At 42.0% G+C, this 17,464-nt stretch overlaps 1 protein-coding gene across 3 annotated transcripts in view; it reads left to right on the forward strand.

Annotated features, from left to right (window-relative positions):
* Positions 1–17,464, forward strand: part of TRAF3 (TNF receptor associated factor 3) — a 105,379-nt gene that overhangs the window by 37,069 nt on the left and 50,846 nt on the right. For all 3 annotated transcript variants that reach the window (XM_064486276.1, XM_064486275.1, XM_031454376.2), the window contains one exon: positions 15,533–15,656. The gene's annotated coding sequence lies outside the window, so the exon portion shown is untranslated. The remainder of the gene's footprint in view (positions 1–15,532; positions 15,657–17,464) is intronic.

The following is a 17,464-nucleotide window of genomic DNA, read 5'->3' on the forward strand; positions in this document are numbered from 1 at the left end:
TAATTCAGCCCCTTTATTTTACAGATGAGGAAACTGAGGCCCAAAGAAGTGATGCCACTTGGTTAAGGTCCCAAAGCAGGTCAGAAGCAGGTCTGGGATCAGACCTGGCTCTCTGTGCTCCTAAGCATCGCTTTCCTGACAGAAGAGGTCTGCTGTCAGTTCACTAGTCTTGCTTTCCTGTATCAAAAAGAGGCCTGCCGTAACAGGCAGAGTAGAGCTCTCTAGTTTATAATGTTAAGAATGCCTTCTTTCTTCCATCACTTACGGAGCTGGAGGCCTCGGGTTGGGGTGGAGGAGGGCCCATTCTCTGCCCCCAGGCTGTGCGCTGTGCTGAGACAGTGGTGCCTGGGGCACCAGGGCCCAAGTGTTGGGATAAATTCTGCCCAAACCGCTGCACTCCCACCTGTCTGCAGCATTCTCCAGAGAAGCTCAGTGCCCCGTGGTCACCGGGGTGACCCTGAATCATCAGCCATTGAATCAAGGTCACAACACTGTATTTACTAAGGCAGAACAACATAGTGATACTGGGTGCTGCTGACAAGTTACAATTCATTGTAAGTAACAAGAGGTTCAGCTTACAAAGCTTGAAATACAAATTGATAGGCCATATGCGGGTTAATACAGATTTTTAATTTGCCGGTCTTCAACAAGATTGGGATTTTATCACAGGGGTAACATTGCATTTTCCTAAATGGCCGCCATGGTTATCTCCCGTGCTGTGTGCTCTCTCTTGAGGGGGCTTTGGCCAGGAGCTGGGGTCTCTGTTCCTTCTCTGTGAGCCTGGGCCAGGTTTGTGACCTGCCTCCCCCAGGAGTGTGGCAGGGGTGGTGCCAGGTGACTTCCAAGCTAGGTCGTAAAAGAAGGTCCAGTTTTGGTCTGGTTTCTCTTGGTGGGATACTGGCTCCTGGGACAGCCAGCTGCCACGCTGTGAAGAAGGCCAGCTAACCCACGCAGGAGGCACACAGGCAGCCGGCCATCCCCAGGCCCCAGTCACAGCCACCTGCACATGAGCGAGTGGCCTGGCAGGCGATTCTGGCTCCTCTCACTTTCCAGCTGGGGCCCCGGCACTGTGGAGCGGAGATGTGTTGTCAACACTGTGCCCAGTCCAAACCCCCAACCCACAGAAGCTGTGAAGGTGCCAAGTGGTGGTTTGTGCCAGCCTGCTTTGGGGTAGTTCATTAGGAAGCCTGGTTACTGCGGTCCTGTGTTGTCATTCGCCCATGTTAAGTATGGCCTCTTACGACATGCTAGGGGTAGGTAAAAAGCATAAGAAATTAGTGTTTTTAAAAAATAATTAACCTTAGAAAAAAATTTAATAACAGCTTTTTTGAGATAATTTGCATAACATAAACTCTACCCTGTTCAGTAGTTTTCAGTATATTCCCAGTGGTGCATCCGGAACAATTTTTGTCACCTCAAAATGATAGTCAGATTCTTAATCTAATTTACTCAATGGATAAATACAAACTAAAGGTCAGGATTACTGTGCGTTATGGTAAGCTCTGATGCCGTGGGTCTAGGCCCTGGTGGGCGCCCAGGCCGTGCGTGCTGATGCGTGAGTCCAGATTGGAGCGTGAAGCAGGGCACCTGGCGGGCTGAGCTGGGTTTGGCTGCAGTGCTTCACACGTCTGCTCCGGGCGCGGGAGCTCTCATGGAGTCTGAGCTGGGTTTCCATGGAGGGAGAAGTAAGGAGAGTGTCTGAGGGACAGGGACCGTGCTACAAATAGGAAGGACATCTCTGGGCAGGCCTCCCTGTCAGATGAGAATGGAACACAAGGGTGGTTAGTGAGCAGGGGGCAAATTCAGATGCGTGTGGGCCTGCACACCCTCCCCACCACACGTACCGAGCTTGGGCTCCTGTCCGCCGTCCCCTGGGCGCTGTTCCATCTCTGCATGTGCACAAGCAAAAGTTGACCTGCGCGGAAGCAAAGGCACGGCCTGAAGAGGAAGAGACTGCTGACACCTCTGCCGGGCTCAGCACCCTTTTTCCGTGAAGAGCCAGGTAATAAATGTTTTAGGCTTTGAGGGCCAGTCCCAAGTCACTGCCATTGTAGGCAATGTGTAAACCACTGGGCGTGGCTGTATTCTGTAAAACTAGTTACAGAACGCTGGGCTGCAGTTTGCCCGCCCCGGCGTGGATGAATCCACCTGTGTGCCCACCTAGCCTTCCGTCCTGATGCAACGCTGCCTGTCTCCTGCTCGGGTTACAGGCAGTTGGGGCATCCTTACAGCCCTGGGCCCCTGCTGCTACCCTGCACTGAGGGCTCTCGGAGGGGAGCAGGCAGGGTTCTCTGTGTTGGCCCTCGGACTCAGTACATGGCAGGAAGTCAGAAATGCCTGAGTGACTTTGGAGTCCCTGAAAGCGATAGGGCTGTCACAGGTTTGGGGATGGCGGGCAGAGGTGATGGAGAAGGAATAAGGCCCCTGGGCAGGTCCGGTAGCTCCTGGATCCCACTGCTCAGGAGGCACCTGGCAAAGTGTGGGAAAATCTGCAACGGTGAGAACAGATGGAGAATGCAGTCTTCCCTTTGGCCCCGCACGAAGAGCCCAGGGCCACAGTGCTGTTCCACTTCAGTGAGATTAAATTACCCCTCGAGAGGGAGCTGCATCAGGATTCTTAGAAGTAACCTTTCAGGTGGAGAAAATTTCTACTTTTAGGTCTTGGGAGACACTGGTTTTTTTAATATAAGGAATCGTGTAACCTAGATGCCTTACCTAAGAATCTAATAATCAGGCCTGTAAAGCAAGTGCCGTAGCAACAGCAAGGTGTTCAGTTTCCCGGGAAGTTTAGATGAGATAAAACCCTGGAGGAGAAAACCAGCATATTCTTGGACCGTTCAGCACATTGAAGTCTGGATGAAGAGTGTTCACTCATTCATGGTCAGTGCATCAGCACTGGTATTAGAGGCTTATGATAAACTACAAATGAATTCAACAATATAATCTCATTAAAATTGTTCTTTGGCTTAGAAGAATAAAAATTACTCTAATTAAAGGAGGAAAGTGTTCTGACTTGTCAAAAAATGATACTCAGTTAAAAATGACAGATTTTCACACTTGCCTACAAATCTTACAGAATGGCATTTCACAGGCAAATTCATTAACTAGGATTATTTTGCACAGGTCCTCAGACCCTCCGATTGGAGGAAGCACCCCTTTTACGTGCTTCTCTTGCAGCTTGTGTTCAGCCATCGGACATCTACGTAACGAGGTGACTTCTGTTTTCTGAGTTGACTCCTTTATTGCATTGAAATTGTCCCGGAATGCGCAGTTTGCAAAGAAGGAGCTAGGATGGGGCTCAGGGTTGCTATGCTGTGAAGAAGGACCTCTTTGATATTCTAGATTATTGAAGACATAGATTGTCACAATGTTAGAACCTCAAAAGATTGTTTCCTTCAGTCCCTCCCCACCAAGCCTCTGTTTCACTGAAATCCACTCCGGGGTGCAGAGATGGGTGTCAGAGCCCAGGTCTGTGGGCTCCTGTCCAGCCTCCCGGGGCTGTCCACTGCCCTTTCCTGGGGTGACCTTCTCCCTCCAACCCTAGACATGGTTCTTGTTGGTTGCCCAGAGTATAGGAATCATTCTTAACTTGGACCCTGAAGTCAAAACCCACGCAGTTCCTGGAACATTGCTTCCCTTTTCCTTCTGCCTGGGATTTTGAAAATGTCTGATAATGCTGGATGGTTTCATCATTCATCATCACGAGTGGTGTGGTTTATTACAACTTGCAGCTCCACTTGTAGAGCAGATTCATTTTCTACGCTCAGATTTGCTCATCTAAAAATTCTGTTTATAATATTAATTTAGAACAAGGCTTCTGTTATGAGTTGTTAAAAAACAGCTCCTGTATCACCTTTAATAAAGATAAAGATATTTTTGAAATGTAATTTAATGCATAGAAGTAAATTGCTATGGAGATTTAGTGTGTTGCTTGGAAAAGAGTGTGAGAAGAAAACTATCTTTTTAACAAACACATTTTCTACATTCTGGCCAGCAACCCACTCATCCAGTTAATATTTATCAATCACTAATTTGTCAATATAGCATATGATCATATGTGTATATGTACTTAACATCCTTGTGCTAAATATATGTTAGTGTATGTGTGTGTATGTGTGTTGCATACTAATTATATATATAAATACATGTACACTAATTGCATATACGTATGTGTACACACTAAAATCAAGCAGAAGTATGGTAGAAAGTTTGATAACCTAGAATCATAATGGGATTTTTTCCTGTATAATCTATAAAATGAGATATTGAATTGATGTTCAGTATGAGCCACTTTTTAAACACTTGAGTTTTTTTATTGCATTTACCTGTTTATAACTTGTAAATCTGAGTTTCAGAGATAGTTAATTTCTACTGCTCCTTCAGCTTATGGCTTAAGCACCCTCTCCCCAGGGGGGCCTTCCCTGCACCACACGAAGGGGCATCACCGATGCCTTCGCCACGTGCTTCCCTGCAGTTTTCGCGTCATGTGCGCGCACACCGGAGTTCTGTGTCCCGTCCCGTAGGTGGGCCCTGGGAGGGCCCTGTCTTCCTGGTCCCCGGCTCCCTGCACTTGAGTGAGACGGGGTACCAGAGCCTGCCTCTAAGGAGGGTGTCAGAGCTGCATCCACCCTTTCCTTTGTAGGACTGCCTTGGAAGTTTTCAGATATTTTCTGATTCAACCAAGAAATCCTTTTTCCATTACTAACTTCCTGTGTTTTCGAATGGTTGAATGCCTCTGCTCTCTCCCTCCTCCGGGGAGTTGGAAACTGCTAAGAGTAGAGGACTGTGTTTGGGTCCTTCCTTCTGCTCTTTCCTCAAGGTTTTCACGTAAGTGGACAAATACGGTGTGAGGGGCAGCGAATTTAAATGGGTCCTTCTAGTTCAAGGATAGAGATTTTTGAGGAGAGTGAGGTAGTTTTGAGAAACTAGTGAAACCTGCCCCAGTGCTTTTGATACTTTAATTTATAGGTAGTTCTCTTTTATTTACCTCGTGACAGCTGCCGGGTGGGGGGGGGCAGTGCTGTCATTCAGAAATATTTACCAGGTGCCTGTGAGAGTGGAGGGAGATGGACCCTGCGGTCAATCAAGCCTGGCTTTTGTCCTGGCTGCCCTGGATCACCTGGACCCGGCCAGGGGCTGTGTGCGTGGGGAGCTGTGGGCAGCCCAGGGAGGGGCCCATTGCCTGCCCTTCTCCTGGGCACTCTGTCCTGGCATCATCCAGTAGCACGGCTCTAACCTCCAAATAAAGATTCATATTCTTACTCCAGTAGAAAATTTTATTAACGTAGCCATTTTATTCATATAAAAAAGTGCTGACAGTAGAATATTTTATGTTCAAAATATTGATTAATTGTAGGGGAAACCTAAGAGATTTGATGTTGCATAACAAATCTCTATTTAAATTCAGAGTAAACTGCAGTGAATCATAACTATATTAAGCAAAAGCCAACATTGCAGAATAGAGTTTATTTGAAAGACCGATTAGATAAAAATTTCAGGGTGACCTGGAAAGGTTTCATATTTTTGCACAACCCTAAGTTAAAATAATGTGCTCCATTGTATGCCATGTAGGAAACTTTGTACTGGTGGGTCTAGCGATTTTAGCAAAAGGGGCCACAGCTGATTAGGAAGTAGATTTATTCTAGAGAGTTTATGTGGCGTGAAGAATATTAAATTGAAAGAGATTATAGAAATATTATACCAGATACCTTAAATTTTCAGCGTGGCTCTATCTGTGAACATATGTCCGACAGGTTGTATTTTAGGACTGAAGTAAGTGTGCAGTGGCAGTGGATGTTTGCCCATGGTTCTAGGTGAGCTGAGACATCAGAGAAACCATCGCAATGCCAGAAACCAACCAAACTCGCCGTTGCCTTGTAATTCCAAACCATGGCTGTGTCACTCAAGAACAGCTTTGACTGTTACCCAGTAGTGTGGGGTAGCCATTTCACTCTTTAACCAGCTCCTTTCCTCCTTGTTTGCGTCCATTTGGATAATGTTTTTCAAAAGTAAGCAAAATAATTCTAGTCAATTCTCATATTAAAGTAACAAGAAACAAAGCAAATAATTATTTAAATGATGTGAGAAAATTTATTTTAGCCTAAGACCTCAGTGTCTTCCTTAAAGTCAGAAATGGCCTTACTTGGTTGAGCTAAATGTGCTCTATTTGGTGCATCTGGTTCTGAATGTCCTATGTTAGTCCTAAGGGAATAAATAAACTCTGGAGATGTCAGTGCAGAAATGAAAAACAATGGAAAAAGATGCTTGGTTTTAAGAAGGGACAAATACATCTGTTAGGCGTCATTGATGTCTTGGGAACTTTGAGATGTGTAATTTGCTTCTTGCTAGGGCATTAGGTGATGCCCATGGTTTGAATTTACAGGTGCCTCCAAGGGCACGCTGGTCCTGGAGACCTGGATTCAGTCCTAGTGACTTTGGGCAAGTTGCTAAAGGTCATGTTCTTAGTTCCTCAATAGTCCAAGGGAATTTGGACCGTTGGATAACCTTTTAAAGATGATTTGAGCGTACAAGTGGCAAATCCAGTTTTACAGCATAAATCTTACTGATTCTCATGAGACTGTAAGTCAGTGAGCACGCCTTTGTTGGTGCAGTCACTATCTGATAACAGATGCGGTCGCTAGGAACACGCGTTTGAGGGCAGACCGTTGTGCCGCTTGCTAATGTGTGACACGGAGCAGTTGCTGAATCTTTGGGCCTCAGTTTCCTCGTGTCTATAATGGAGGGAAGGAGAATAGCAGTGGCAGAGTCATGAGGAATGAGTGAGCACCTGCAGGATTAAGTTAGCAACAACTGGGACTGACGGGCGCTGGGTGCTTGCTGTGCGCTGGGCGCTTTCAGGAGCTGAGGACAGACGTGAAGAAGATGCACGTTTGTTTTCAGAAGGCTCGCCGTCAGTGGGCAGAGAAGCTGCAGGGCCAGTGCAGGGCTGTCACTGTTAGGAGGGGCGTCGGCAGTGCAGAGCAGGGTTTGAGGGGGGTCGCTTTCACTGGGAAGGGAGGCTTCCCTGACAGATGTAAGCTTAAGTCCACTTTAATTAAAAGGAGTTTAATTCCACAGAAAGCAAGTGTTTACCAAGTGTGCCTGGTGTGCTGGGGAGACTGCAGAGGTCCTGATCCCTGCCCTAGAGTTAGTGAAGAACTGAGAGTTCAGTGTAACTTGGAGATTTTAAGACACTTGGATGTGGTCTCAAGGATGAAGTGTTTGGCAGGACGTGGAGGGAGTGGGAGATAAGGAGCATAAACACAGGAAAGAGGGCACGGACGGACAGACAGAGCAGAGTTTGCAAGCCCACCCTCCGGGTCTTGACAGGGGAGGGCAGCTGAGCCAGGGGGTGGGGTAGACTCACCCCCACAGCTAGGGCAGATGGGGGAGGGGGTGTATGAGGCTGCTTCATGAATTTGAATGGTGTCTGCAAATTAATTTGAGTTTCAGGAATTCTAGACTATTTTTAAAAATATAACATTTAATTTCCTAGTCTTTGTTTCTCCACCAAACTGAAAACCATAAAATTTTTAATTAAGAAAAAAGCTCTTTTTGGTCATCACATTTGAAAACATTTTTCTACATCTCTGTCTTAGAAAATGAAATAAACCATGTAGGGAATGTGTAGAAAATGGCTTATGTGTAGAAGTTCTTTAATTCTCATGTAGATGAGATGGTCCTTTTGTTTGTCCCGTGTTTGTGTTTTTCTACTCCGTTCATCAGAGAGGAGTAGGAGTTGTGAATCCTTAGGAAATGAGCTGGCTAACTCCAGAAGGATGGCAATCCTGTGGAATCTGGAAGGAATTTTGTTGGCTGATTTGCTTTTAATTGAACTAATATATTCAGAGATTAGATTCTTACTCTCACCAATCAGTAAATTGACTTGGGAGCCATTGCTGTAGATGGCTGTTCTGTTATACCTCGTAATGGAAGTGTATCAACCGGATATTATGTAATTACAGTATTGTTTTAGAGTCATAATACCTTTATGTGCATGTAGTTGTTAAGTAATTATAAGTGTTGATACTCTTATAGTACTTTCCTGGCTTCAAAATGGATGTACATGGGAATGTGTACGTATAAGAGTGTTAGTTGCAAGTAGAAGTAATTAGAGCATAAGGTTTCACATTGACGCATTTTCTAAAATATCTCTGAAAAAGAAAGTGTTTTAAACTCTTGCCCTTATATCATATTAGTGTGATTGTGCTTAGTGAGAAAGTTCTCCCTGGAGTCTTCCGTTTCCCCCATGGTGGGATAACAAGGACGCGATTTACTTTCCGCTGGGACTAGGGTGAGGTGAGGGACGCACTTACCTCAGGTGCTGAATTTAAGGGTGCATCAGAAAGCTCAGTGATTGAGATTATTAACATTTTAATGCAGTGTTTGAAAAAAATCAAATTTGATGCAGAAAAATTCCGTGATGGAAAAAAAAATCAAGTTTTAAATAAGGTCAGGATTGGTATTATGGATTCTCCTATTGCCTCAGCTCCAGTATGGCTTGACTCAGCACTGTCACTGACACTATCGTTATTTAAAATTTTAGTGTTTTTTTCTCATGAGTTTTTTGGATTAATTTTGATTTTATCCCTAGTACTGAGTTTTTTGCCACTCCCTGAAAATTTGTACCTGAGGCAGGAGCCTCATTCCCCTCACCCTAGTCCCAAACCTGACTGCCATCTTAAACAACTTGAAAACCAGACAGAATGTATGAAACAGTAGTTTTCAGACACTGGTCAACAGGCAGGTCAGGATTGTGTTCCCTGAAATAAAATGAACAAGTGAAATGAGCCCTACAATTATTCCAGCTTATTCTCTAGAGCAGGGGTAAACCAACCGTTTCTATAAAGGGCCAGATAGTGATATCTCAGGCTTTGCAGACTGTCCGGTCTCTGGCACAGCCGTCAACTCCACCATTGTCTGTCGCTGATTTCATACTAGTATGTAAATGAATGGCCATGGGTGTGTGCCAATAAAACTTTATTTATAAAAACAGTAGCAGATTGGATTTGGTCCTCAGGCCATGGGAGGGATCTCCTTAGAGAGCTCCCGAGATCTGCAGAAGGACCCCCTTGAGATGTGCGCTGAGTACTGATCTACACATGTAGGAGTGAAACACCTTCAAGCCAGGAAAAAGACCACCAGAAAGGAGCAAACGCAACAATTTTTGAACTTCACACTGGACTGAGATAGTTTTTGTTCCGACCAACCTGGATGGCACCGGTTAGATCCTTTTAAGGCTTGTTTTTTAAATTTTTCTTAGGGTGGATTCAGAGCACCTTTTTCATTTAAGGCATAAGGTAGATTCCTCAGCAGGGTATCACCTTGGTAATGGGGCTGAATTAGCCCTGGACTAAAGGACTACTGCAGACCTGCCCTAACTGATTCCAAGTAGCTTAACTGCATTGCCAGAACAAAAACCTAACTATATTTAAAAGGATACAGTAAAATCCAGAACCCAGCAATGTAAAAATATTTTCAGTGTTCAGCGTCTAATAAAATCGAGTGTACAAAGAAGCAAGAAAATGTGATGTTAACCAGGAGGAAAATCAATCAGCAGAAACCCAGAAGTAACAGAGGTGATGGAATTAGCAGGCAAGGACATTAAAATGACTATTATAAATAAATCGCATATATTCACACGGAAAACAAGCATAATGAGTGAAAGATATGAAAAAGACTGAAATAGGACTTCTAGAGATGAAAAATACAGTATCTGAAATGAAAGATGCAGTAGAGAGATTAATAGCAAATTAGCACTATGGAAGAAAAAAATCACTGAACTTCAAGACATAGCCATAGAAACTATCCAAAATACAGCACAAAGAACGAAGAAGACTGAACAAAGCAACAGAGCATTAGTGACCTGTGAGACAGATGAACTGTTTTAAGATATGTGTAACTGGAGTTCCAGAAGAAGAGAGAATGGAAACAGCATTTGAAGAAGTGGCTGAAACTGTCCACGTGTGATGAAGACTGCAAACCACAAAGCTCAAAACCCTGAACAGAATAAACGAAGAAAATCCTACCAGGGAACCACATCATCCAACTGCTGAAAAAACAGTGATAAAGAGAAAAAAGTCTGGAAAGCGGTGAGAAGACAAGAAGGCACGTTGCAGGGGAGCAAAGGTAAACCAGCGGACTCTGGTCAGAACTTGTGCCGCTCAGAAGACAGTGTAGTCTTTAAAGTACCCAAAGGAAAAAGCCTGTCAGTTTAGAATTCTATACCCAGTGAAAATATCTTTCAAGATAAAAGTGAAATAAAAATTTCTAGGCCAAGAAAAGCTGTGACAGAATTTATTGTCAACGCAACTGTACTGCAGGAAATTTTAAAGGAAGTTCAAGTGGAAGGAAAATGACCCCAGGTGGAAATCTTTACACAGGAGTGAAAAGAGCCAGAAATGCTCAGTAGGTTGGTAAATACTCTTTAATCTTTTTTTAGAAAAATTGACCATTTAAAGCAAAAATAGCAATGTATTGTGGGACTTACAGTACTTGTAGAGGTAAATAAAGAGCACAGAGGATGGAAGGGTGGTGTTGCTGTAGCTCAGATGGTGTAATGTTATTTGAAGGTAAGCAGCGATAAATTAAAGGTATGTATCATATCTGGAAAATTCTCGTGAGTGAGGAAGAAAGAAATATATCAGGGATATAAGAGAGGATCATTACAGATCTTACAGACATTGAGAGGGCAATAAGGAATACTGTGAATAATTTTATGCTAATAAATTCGACAGCCTGAATAAAATGAACAAACCCCTTGAGAAACATAAACCACCAAAGCTCGCTCAAGAACAAATGTATAACCCGCATAACTATGTATTTATTGAAGAAGTTGAATTTGTAGCTAAAACCCTGACCTCAGAGAAAACTCCAGGCTCAACCTTGTATTAAACACTTAAAGAAGAAAGAGCACTAATCTGACAAAAACTTGTTCAGAAAATAGAAGAGGAAGAGATGCCTCCTGCCTTACTCTGTAAGGCTAACACTGCCCGGAAAGCAAAGCCAGACAAAGACATTGTAATAAAGGAAAACACCAAGTAATACTCGTCCTCCACACAAAATCCCCGGTCAATTTTAGCACATAGAATCCACTAGGCAGAATATAAAAGGGATATTACATAATGATCCAGTGAGGTTTAATCTCAGGAATGAAAGTTGGTTTAACATCGGAAAATCAGTTGATGTAACCCACCGTAGTACTAGACCAGAAAAGGAGAAACAAGAATGAAGCACAGAGATGGGAATGTGGATGCACGAGGAAAGGCCGGAGATGCAGGGAGCAGTGAGCTCTGGCCTGGCAAGAGGACGGTGCACAAGCCATGCTCCAAGAGACAGTGGCTGAAAATTTTCCACAAACCGTGAAAGAAGCCAAACCACACATCTAGGATGTTCAACAAATGACTGGCAGGATAAGTAAAAAGGAATCCACCCCCTGCTTCCTCCCTCACCCCCAAACCACCCTCCCAAAACAACAAACAGCAACAACAGCAAAAGAAATCTACCCCCAAGCATACAGAGAGACACATGATTTCCTAGAAAGGAAGGGCAGGCGGACTTCTCAGCACCAGCAGTGAAAGCCGGAGACTTGGAGTAATAGCTTCAACACACTGAAGGAAAGAACCCTGTATCTAATAAAAATGAGTGAATACTGTATAAAACAGGAATGACATGCATACACGCACAACGGTAGAATATAAGTTGGAAATACGATAAATGGAGTGAAAGTTTTAAGGTCCTTACATCCAGAGGAAAGGTAAAATTACTGACATTGCACCTTGATAAGAACCTGTACGTTATCATTTCCAAAGTAATTACCAAAAGAGTAGAAACAATATGTAACTTCCAGATTATGGGGGAACGGGGAGTAGAATAATGATGAATAATCCCAAAGAAGGCAAATTGAAAGCTCCTGGTAAAATTGTAGAATTAAATCTAAATATGAATAATTACTTCCAATGTAAATAGACTAAATGTTCCAATTAAAAGATAAGGATATCAATTAAGATTTTTAAAAAAGATCCAGCTGTATACTGTTTATAAGAGACCCACTGAAAACATGAGGAATAAGAAATGTTGAAAGACAAATGTTGAAAAAGCAAACTGTGCAGACTCTAGCCAAAGACAAGATTGTATGTGTGTCAGACAAAATGTACTTTTAGGCAGAAAAGCAGTACCAGAAATAGTAAGTGTCGTTTCACTTAATACAGCAGGTAACTAGTTCCGGTAACAAAGCAGTCAGCCACTCACTATACACAAGTTTATCTCTTACTCCCACAGAGTCCAGTTCAGGTAGCCCTAGTTAGCAGATTGCTTCCCAAATGGTGGTTTGGAATTCAGTTTCTTCTGCCTGTGACTCTACCATCTCCTACGACTTGGAATACTCTGCAGGATCCTCTGTGTTTGGAGGAGGGGTGTGTAGAGTCTGCAGGTGTTCGTGGGCTCGGCCTAAAGGTGCTATACTTTGCTTCCGCGTGCATTCCATGCGGCAGAGCCCAGGTCGTGTAACTGGGCTTAACTGCAGTGGAGGCTGGGAAGCATGATCCAGCTTTGTGCCCAGGAGGCAGACGTGAGCTGGCCAACAGGCGGTCTGCACAGTTTGTAATGATAAGGAGGTTCGTTTCAAAAGGAAAATCACAGTAATTCCAAGTGGATAAACCTAATAATATGACTTCAGAATATACAAAGTAGAGATGGACACAAGTACAAGGAAAAATAGACAAATTGACAGTTGTAGTGGAAATTTCAACACATCTCAGTAATTGATAAGAATAAGCAGACCAAAAGAAAAAACTTTAAGCACAGATGGATTTTAAATTGGATCAATATAAATACCCTTGGTCTGATGTAAATATAAGTAACATTCCATCTAAAAACTACAACATATACTTTATTTTCAGGCCCACATAGGACATTTATAAAAATTGACCAGTACTGGTGGGCATGGTACAATGCATTTCAAAGATTACGATAATACAGATTATAATCTCTAATCTCAGTGGAGTTGAGCTGTATGTATATCAGGAGCAAAAAGATAATTATAAAATTGTAAAATTAAAAATAAAGGGATATTTAAAAAATCTCATTGGTCTAAGAAGATGACATAGTGGAAGTTAAAAAATGTTTTTAACTGACTGGATCAAAATTAAAACACTAATGTCAGAGCTTGTAGAATACAGCCAAACCTGTACACGGTGGGAGACTTGTAGCTTTAGAAAAGTAGAAAAGCTGAAAATTAGCAGGCTAAGCATCATTCTAATTACAAATAAGAAAAAATAGCAAAAAAAAAAAAAAAAAGCCCAAAGAAAGAAAATAATAAAAATAGCAAAATTAATCAAATGGGAAATTTGCAATAGAAAGATCAACAAAGTCAAAAACTGGTTCCTTGAATAGTCTAGTAAAATTGACATATCTTTGGTGAGACTGATAAGGGGAAAAAAAGGAGAGACAACCAGTGGAACAAAAAAAACGAGGCTCCTTGGAGTCAGTAGAGGATTAAAAAAATCAAAAACCATTATTAGAAATAGCATCATGTCAGGAAATTTGAAAATTTAAGTGAGATAAATTTCTTTTAAAATGTAACTTTCTAAAAGTAGCTGCAGAAAAAATAGAAAATCTTAACTAGTCCTATAACAAATAAAAAAAATAGAATCAGTAATTTAAAATTTTAAGGCACAGATGGCTTCCTTGTTAAATCCCACAAGACTTTCAAGGAAGAAATAATTCCAGTCTTCCCCAGATATTTCCTCAGAATAAATCAGGAAACACATCTTTATTTATTATATGAGGTTATCATAACTTTGTTATAAAACTCAATAGGGATAGTATAATTAGTGAAGTGTTTATAGCAGATAAGGACAAATAAATTATAGCTTTTGATTTTTAGTTCTCTTGCCAAAGAAACATTCAGAATTAACTTGCCACTTAGCAAGAACTATAGTCCAAGTCTGGGTGATAAACTGTTTTGAATTACAAACTGTGAATGAAAAAATACTGAGGTTGTATGTGTGTGTGTTTCTATTGCTGTATGTTACTTTAATTGACCTGTGTGGCTTACTGAGTAGATTAAAACCCATGCTTTATAATAAGTGATTTAACAGTGAGGGCTCTTTCTGATGTAACTGGACATTAGCTGTTAAAAGCAAAAGGGGATTTACTGATCATTAATTTAAGAGCCGAAGGTAGTCAGTTTCTTCCCCAGCGTCGTCCTCCACGACTGCTCTGTTCTCAAACAGCCTCCTTCCTTCGAGTAGCCAGATCTATGTGCTCATGTTCAAGTTCTTTGGGAAAGAGTGAGGATCTCCTTAACTCCCAGAGAAGGAAGAAAAGACTCCATTCATTTTGACTTGGGTCGTGTGCTCTCAGAGATGAAGCAGCTCTGGCCCAGGAATGGGATGCTCTTATGGGCCAGTCCGCACTGACACCTGTCCCCTTGTGCTTGGGGTTTGGAACCAGTGTCTCTGGAAGCTGGCAGACTGAGAATGGAACACAGTGACCATTGGAAAAGAGAACAAATGCCTGCCTGCAAAATTAAATCTTCACTGCAGCAGTTGTCAGGTGTAAAATTTCATGAATTTTTCTCCATAATAGTTATAAAATTGTACGTTATAAAGAATTCTCAGGCTACCACTGCATAGCTATTCAGTTAGCAAGAATGTAAAAGCCTGACAAGTCTTGTTGAAAAGTTGAGCAACAGACACTCTCTCATATCCTTCTGGTTGGGAGTATAAGTTGTTACAACTGCTTTGGGAAGTAGTTTGTTTGGCTTTATGTGGCAAAGTTGAATACTTACCTCATAATCTAGCAATCACACTTGTAGGTATTTACACTAGAGAAATACATTCCTGTGTGCTTAAGATAGATGTACCAGAAAGATCTTAGTAGTGCTGTGTTTGCCCCAGAGCAGAAACACCCAGGAGGCAAGGGAATGGGTAAGTAAACTATGGTATATCTACACAATGGAATATTACACAGCAGTGGAAACAAATGACGGGCCAGTGACTACAGTGGGGAGCAAAAACAAAGCAGGACAAAAGAATGCACACTATATGATTATGTTTATATAAAATCCAGAAGCTGGCAAAAATAAATTTTCGATTAGGGCCACATGCCTAGGTGATAAGTCTAACAAAAAGCAAGGAAATGACAGCCACGGAAGTTACCGGAGAGGAAGGGGTTTAGGATCACAGAGAGGCACCAGCGTTTTTTTGGTTCCTTGGCTTGGCTGGTAGTTGGACTAGTGTTTATGTAATAACCTTGTGAAACGGTAATACATGTTTCTTGTGCTTTTCTATGTGTATATAATACTTCATTTTAAAAGTGATTTTAAAATAAAAATAATCTGAAGATATCCAGACTTTGTAATTTGTGTTCAACTCAAAAAAATGCAGAAAATCCAAAGCACATGTTTATATAGTATAGTTTAAAATGTTTCCTCTGAAGCTTTAGAAATTTCCATTTTTGAAATTCTATTTTTAAAAGCTTTTAAAATTTTCCATATGTGAGTTAACCAAGTGTCCTTCTTACTTCCTAGGTAAAGGACTCCACTACATTATTTGAAGAAGGATAAGGTTGACACTGCTTTGCTTTTGCTTTTTTGAAGTCTCTCCCTCCCTGATCAAGCTTAGATACATCTTCTCACAGCATATGACAGACAGGTATGTCACTAGAAATTTTTAATTTGTATAGATTTCTTTCTTCAGCTGTTACTTGCTTGTTTGCATAAAAATAAAGTAATTCAATTCAAAAACATCCTGAACTTACTCATTTTTGGCTTTAGCAGTTTCATTCTGTAACAGGTGTATCTGAGTGTCTTCTGCATACATGGCACTGTATTTTGGTTTGTGTCTGACTTTGTTTTTCATTTTTTTAAACCAGTATTAAACTGAGAATAATAGACATTGGACCTAATGGCTCAGTAATGATTAACGCGTCTGAAAACCAAGGGTCATGGAATGCATCTCTGCCTTCACTCTGAAAGCTCTGAGGCCCACCCTTCCGCAGGAGGGGGCCTGTTGCAGTAAAGCTGCCAGGGGCTGAGGGTGGAGGTGTGCCTGAGTTTGCATCTTACAATATGTGAACTGCTTGCTCCTTAACCTTCTTTCTCCAGGAGTTTGAAAGGAAACCAATTACCCTGTGTTTTAGTCTCTTATTTTGTGACTGAGTGGCATTGTATACTTGAAATTAAGAACTCTTTAATATGTTAGAACATTAAAATGAATATAAAATAGGTTTGAAATGTTTGCATCCAAAGTGAGATTTAATACATAGCTAGTTTTGGTAAATTCATAAGTAACAAGAAAACTGCTATTTATAATTTTATTCGTAATCATAGTACCATTCAGTTCTCCCCAGTAGTCTCAATTTTTTTAGTTTGTTTGAAGCAGAGTGCAAACAGGTGCATTCAGCTGATCTCTGTCTTAAGTCTCTGAATTAATTGCTCCTCCCCATCCCTCTCCTTCCTTGCATTTCTTTGTTGGAAAATCCAGGCTGGTGGTTCTGTGGTCGGACGTTTCCCTGCTTTGACTTTAGCTGTTTCCATAGAATGTGTTCTTCTGTCCCCTGTATTTCCAGTGAGGTGGTAGGCAGGTCCAGAGGGTGGATCGGCACATGCACTCAGAGGTTGAGGTGTGTGCCATCACCAGGGGGCGCACGTCTGCTCTGGCATCAGGGCCAGTGGTGCTGGACGCCTGGACTCGTAGTCGTTAGAGGTTGCAAGCGATGACATTGTAAGTTTTATCCTTTACTCTGCCTTGATTAACTGAAATACTTCTGTGGAGAGAAACTTCCCTCTTTAAACTGTGTGGCTACCCTAAGGGATAGTTCAAATAGGAATGATAATAGGATAAATGCCTGATTCTTTTTCTTTATGGGTTCTCCAAATAATGAGATGGCGTCCTAGCCGCTCTGAAAGTGACCAGTCTTAAGCATCAGTGTAAACTCATGACTTTAAACAGGTGTAATGTGCTTCAGTCTCTCGCACTTACTGTTCTTATCGATGCTGAACTTGGGCCCCTTCTGCCAGTGGGGCCTCTGAGAGTTGACTTGTCCTTTGATGTGGCCCGTGGTCTTCCTTTCCCTGCTTTCTGAGATGGTGAGACGTTTCAGATTCATCTTGTGCTTCACCCTAGGCCTGGAATTGGCTGTTTCTCTAAGCAGCTCTCGTTGCCTCTTGTAGAGAATTCGGTGTCTCGAGACCACAGTCTGGGCACTGGGGATGCTCATTGCTTCAGGGCTGGTTGTTGCTCTGGGCCTTTCTGTTGGACAGCTGGGAAATTGGCTTTTAATCATGAATTCACACTGATGTTTTTGTTTCAAATTTAGGGCCATGTGGTTTTTACTTCTTATTTTATATTGATATGTCTTTTCTCTTATGCTGAAAAATCTCAGTTCCTAACAACATTAGCATCATTATTTACTTGTTTTAACCTATAAAATATATGTGATAGTTTTAAAATAATAATAC

Source organism: Camelus dromedarius, chromosome 5, assembly GCF_036321535.1.
Source record: "Camelus dromedarius isolate mCamDro1 chromosome 5, mCamDro1.pat, whole genome shotgun sequence".
NCBI lineage: Eukaryota > Metazoa > Chordata > Mammalia > Artiodactyla > Camelidae > Camelus > Camelus dromedarius.